The sequence below is a fragment of the Camellia sinensis genome, chromosome 5, assembly GCF_055761805.1.
Source record: "Camellia sinensis isolate YWXY chromosome 5, ASM5576180v1, whole genome shotgun sequence".
Lineage (NCBI taxonomy): Eukaryota > Viridiplantae > Streptophyta > Magnoliopsida > Ericales > Theaceae > Camellia > Camellia sinensis.
Genome location: NC_138965.1, coordinates 146,697,983 through 146,703,982, shown reverse-complemented (window position 1 = coordinate 146,703,982; position 6,000 = coordinate 146,697,983).

The following is a 6,000-nucleotide window of genomic DNA, read 5'->3' as shown; positions in this document are numbered from 1 at the left end:
GTATTATTCCCACCCTTTCTTATTTGTGATTCTCACATCACTCGGCTCTCAAGCTCGGTTTTTCTCTCAAAACCCTTTTCTCGCTTTTTCTCTCAGCGCACATCTCTCTATTCTTTAATCTCTCGTTTTTCATCCCTCCCCTGGGTGGTTGATGGATAAGCTGGAAATTGTGGGCTCTTGCCCCTGGTATTTTACCAGACTCTTGTTCACAACAGTAAGTTTCTCCCATAGAGGGGTTGTGCTACAACTGGGTATGTAGCAAATCTGCAGCTAACATCGGTTGATGATGCTCTGCTGGGAAGTTCGGACATGATCAGATCTGTCCAAACAAAGGAGTGGAATATCTTGATCCGTTCCCGTCCGTGCTTCGCACTTGGCTTGATACCTCGTTGCGTGGAGGATGTGAGAGCCTTCTGCCCTTTTGCGGTCAGCTTCAGAGGTGCCCTTTTCTGGCAGGTGCCCTTTCTGGCAGATGCATTGACAACGGGGGAAAGACAGGAAGCCTGACTCAACTGTGCCCCTAGTTCATCATTTTGACCATTTTTTGTTTTGGTTTTCTACTAAAACAATTTTGACCAATATGAGAGTTAGATTACCATACTTGTTCGATTTTTGATTTGAAAATCATGCAAGTCAGGCTATGAGCACTGAAAATTTTCCTTTTTTGGGTCCAAGAAATGGTCCAGTTTTTGGAAAAGATGGAACAATTTTCGAGAAAAGTAGTCAGCTTCAGTAAAAATTCTCGAAAACTATTTTTGCAAACGGCCAATGCTTAACAAGCACGGAACCCACTCTTGAGACGCACAACCTCGGATTTGGAGGAAAATTGCCCCCTTGCTCGAAGAGAGCTACATGGCAACGGAAAGTTGCCCCTTGTTTGCACGGCACCGCAGCGCATTGAATGGCAACGGAAAGTTGTCCCTTGTCTGAATGGCCCCGTAGTGTATTGTAATCAGTCCTCAGAGCGATGATTGCAACCGAACTCCCGGATACAGAAAAGACAAAGATGACTAGAACCATCACATGGACACAGTTGAATTTGAAGTGTTTTAGGGCTGGACTTCAGAATGAAGTTGCCTACGTATCCCAAAGATGGGAATCAAGCCTTACGTAGTTCGGGGTTAAGGTACACTCGGGTATTTAACCTCTCCTTTTTAGGCTCTAACTTTTGCCAAGGCTCCCGATGCAGGTTTTCGACCTTGCGAGCTTTGTTTTTCTTTTCTTTTCAATTCTTTTCATTTCTTTTCTTTTCTTTTCATTTCTTTTCATTTCATTTCCTTTTTTTTTTGATTTTCTTTTTTGTGCTTTTCTTTGCATTTTTTCCTTTTTTGTATTTTTCTCTTGCTCTAACTTTTGCCTGGGTCGCCCTTCCGGGTTTTCGGCCCAGCGAGCCTCTCAAAGGGTAAGAGTGTCGCAAATCCATGCCAAATGGTTTTAGGGTTTTGAAGCCATCCGTATCCAGGAGAGTGGCTGTTGATTTGCAAGAGGACTCATCTTCGGCTCTTCGAGGACGTCTGACATCTTTGCCCCTAGTTTGAAGGGTACTTCTGTTCTAGCTTTGCAAGCTTCTTCTGATGAGGTCTAATCTTCTTGATCTGACTTTCTTGCCTCTTATCTGAGGGCTGCTTCGAATCTGGCCACACAGGCCTCATATGGCGGTTGACCATTGAACATTCTGAATTTAAGTCCGAGGTTTGAAAACAAATGGACAGAATCTTGAGGCTGAGAGCGATCTTAGGCTGCACAATCTCAAGAGCGATTCCACACAAGTCTTCACAGGACTGCGCAAAACATTTTTCGAAAGTTTTTAAGAAAGCGACAAATCGCTCGCGCTGAAGACAGTGTGGGACCAATCTGGATCAAGCCAGGATCTTTCTCAGTACTCACATTAACAAACATGATCTCATTCATTAAGGGCTTAGCACGCCTCTCTTTCCCTCAGTTTGATCAAATTTTGCAAAATCTGAAGAATTCCTTCCTCTTCATTTTTATCACCGCAGTGTTCAAAAAGGTTTTGAAAAGCTTAGGTCATTACAATGACTTCAAGGCACAGAAAAGGCACAGCTTCTAGTCAAATATTGCCATCTCGTTTAGAATTTCTAGCGCAACTGGCACATGGTAGAAGCAAACACAAGAGTGTGAAAATCACTGCTGTTCATTCAAATCTGTTGGCACAACTGGCACCCTGGCAGAAACAGACTCAAAAGGACAAACACAAAGCAGAATAGTGATATCCGAAGTAACACCCCCGGAATCACCCGACTTCTGTACAATAGGACTGACTCGATACAATGAGACAGACCCTTAATCAAAAAGACTGACTCAAAACAAAGAGACAGACTCAAGACAAAACCACAAAACTGACTCAACACCTAAGTCAGAAGCTACAAAAACCAGCATTCGCAAATGCTCAAAACAGTGCGTGCCACACGCCACATCTGGAGTAAACTGAGTGCCGCCCACAGGTGGTTCATCCCCTGATCACATATTCGTACTATCCCCCGAGTTCACTGATCCAGTGGTGATAGACTTTACTGAGCTGGTGCGGCAATGACCTTGTTGTCAAACAAATCCTGTACATCATGGCGCAGGCGAAAGCAGCTATCGGTCTCATGACCGGTTTGTTGGTGGTACGCACAGTACTTAGTCTGGTCATGCTTTGCAGGGATAGGATCTGGTAGGGGCCATTGTTCCAACGGTTTCAGATGTCCTTTCCGAAGTAAGACCTCCAGAGCCTTTGACAAAGGCATATGGAGTGGGGTGAAAATCCTCTTGACTCGAGGTGGATATTTGATTTTTTGTGAGCTACTTCCGGACGCATCGGTGAATGGGGTGGCTTTTTTTGATGCAGTGGTGGTGACCATGCCCACTTCAGAAGACCTTGCAGCTGCGTCACCGCTGGTGGTCGCATTCGAATTGTGGGAAAATGCCCTCCTGGGCTGCTCCTTATCCTGGTCAAACAGACCTTGCCTCATTGCATCTTCGATTTGTACCCCCATATCGTGTAAATCTGAGAAAGTGGGAAAGGGGATTACAATCATTCTCTGCATTAGCTTAGGCTGGAGATTGCGCACAATCATCCGTATTTGATCCTTATCTGTTGGCCTAATGGTCATCATTGAGGCCTTGGCTCTCCAGCGGGCCACGAATTCTGAGAAGCTCTCCTTAGGCTCCTGCCTCGTCGTCTCAAGATCACGGGTCGTAATCTCGATTTGTGTATTGTATGAATATTGTGCGACGAAGGCCTCAGCCATCTCATCCCAACTTCTCTTGACGTCATCCTCCAATTTGGCATACCATGCGGCCGCTACACCCGACAGGGTCCGGCCAAATAAAGATAGCTTCTGCAGTCTAGTGAGGCCCATTGGCCTTAGGACGTCTGAAAATAGTCGTAGGTGCACCATGGGATCCCCAGACCCGTCAAAACGATCAATTTGTGGCATCTTAAACCGATCTGGCAGCGTCACGGCTGCGTCAGTGTATCCGTCTCCAATGTCCGGAATGGACTTCACACCTTGAGATTTCTTGAACAGCTTTTCAAGCTTGTGCATTTTTAATGCCACGGGCTCCACCTCGGGCTCGAAGGGAGAATCTGATTGGTTGATAGGAGTGGGTGCCTTGGAGAGTTGAGGCAGAATCGGGGGTGGAGCTGGCCCGACTGGAATGTCCGTATCATCCTGGACATGGGTTGCCTTCCCGAGTATGGGAACTCTTGGTGGGGGAGGAGCCTGGTGCGAAGTAGATACTCCCGTTTGCTGCTCTAATCTGGCAATTGTCTCTGCCTGTTGGGTTATGGCCACAGCCTGTTGTTTGGCGAATTCCGCTTGACGGACAGCGTCTTGCTGCATGGCTTTCATACTATCCTGGAGTTGGCGCACCATCTCTTCCAGACTCGACATACTGTTCTAATCTAACTGAGCAATTGGTATATCTGTGTCGGCAATAGGTTCGGAAATCTCAGCCTGACTGCTCAAAGATCACTGATCTGGTAGCTGTTGTACTGGTGGTCTGTGCCTGACTAGCCTTCTCTAGCCCTGATTACCCTTGAACTGAGTCTCTGACCTGACAAAGTCTATCAGCACAAGTCCGATGAACCTCGGGGGATATTGGAGCCTTCTGAAGCTATGGTTCCAGGACTACCTTGCAAAAAGGGAAAACAGAGAGCATCTCAGCCTAATTTCACTGGAACAGATTTGAGCATACTAGGATGAATGTACCCAATACTGATCACTGTTTCCCAAATATCTGCCTGTAAACTGATACCCTCAGGTAAAACTGATTCCCCAAATACTGATGCTGATGCCCACAGGCCTGATGCCCAGACTTGTAAACTGGTATATGCATTCCTGTAGAGATACACTCTAAAAGCACATAGCAAGTAAGAGAGAGCCAAAACACCCCTATGTTGGGGTAGGGTTTCCCTGTCCTATTTTGTCAGGAACTAGGGTTTCACTACGCACACAGCGGTTTCAAACAACCTAACATCGGGTGAGCAACCTGTCCTAGTTTGGAATGGTCACTATGGATTCCGAATATGCACTAGGTCGAATGGTCAAAAGGGTACCCCGGTAAACCGGGGTTTGTGTTCCCATGCTGTCAGAGCCCATAGCCGGTCAGCCTTATGGACATGCCTTGACAAGACAAGCCTCCGGCAAACCGTTCAGGAATGGCAGATAGCAAACACCGTGTTCCTAGGCACACCAATGCACGTGCAATGCAAAGAAACACATAAATGAAATCAAAACGGGATATCACGAGTTCGAGTCAAGCTCTCTAAAATCCCCCAACAGAGTCGCCAGAAACTGTAGACGCGCCCGCATGGGCCTCGTGCTACTACAGTTCGGACTCGATTTGTGTCACGGTTCTTAATCTGAACCAAAGAGTCCAAATTTGGCAAATCGTTTTGGGAGATAGATTTTTGAAAAAGTAGTGCCAAACATGGACTGCTTTGCCAGATACAGAGTCGCCACCTAAATATTTTTTATGGGAGAATTTAGGAAACCCTGACTCGGTGCCGAAGGCCACATGTCCGTCATCACCGGAGTTGTCTCGGCTCGGGAGCTTGGGTACGATCGAGGAAGGTCAGTTATGAGCACCCCCTTTCGCCCGGTCCGAAGACCGGCCTCTACTAACCGTGATATCCGTTTTTGAAAACTTTATGTGTTCTTAAACCGGTTATTAGCCTAGAATTATTATGTTATGCGCACAGCAAACAAGTATAGACCAAATCGCCTAAATTGGAACAAAACATTTCATGTTTGTTTTGAAAATGGTTTGCTACTCGCAAGTAGGCTAAAATGCAGGTTTTGCCACCCTCAAGTGGGCTTTTAGAAAAGATGGTTTTGCCACTATCTAGTGGGCTTTAAAATTCACAGTTTTAATGCATTATTCCAATTTAGGTAATTCAACCTCCATCCACAGGAATTCAAGCAGTTATATCACATAAGCAGCTAGCCTCATGGTAATCATACTGTCATGGCAACACTCACACGCATGCGATATGCTAAAGCATAAAAGCTTACCTAGTACTCCGAGCCAAAACAGAAACTAGTCAGTAATCATATACATGATCCTAGCTCATGTTAAAAATGGCTAATGCAACACATGCAAAGATGTAATCTAAACAGGCTCGGCTAACCCTAAAATGGCATATGAAATGCTACAAGTAACATGTATTCAATTTGGAATTGAAAAGTACAATGTAGTTTGCATGATGTGCCGAGCCTGATGCATGTTAACAAATGCATGAATGCACGCATGCATAGCGTAAGGTATGCTAAAATAAATGTGCCCTAATCTACCATCATAAGCAGGTAAATAAAAGGGAAGGAAGAAGTGGGGTTGGAAGACATACATCACACGCACGCACACTTATTACAAATATGCCCTCACTCGGAGGGACCAAAATAATAATACAAATTAATTAACTACGCAAGCTAATTAAATATTACAAATTGCTTAATTAATTAACAAATTAACTAAACTAAAGAAAAATAGTAA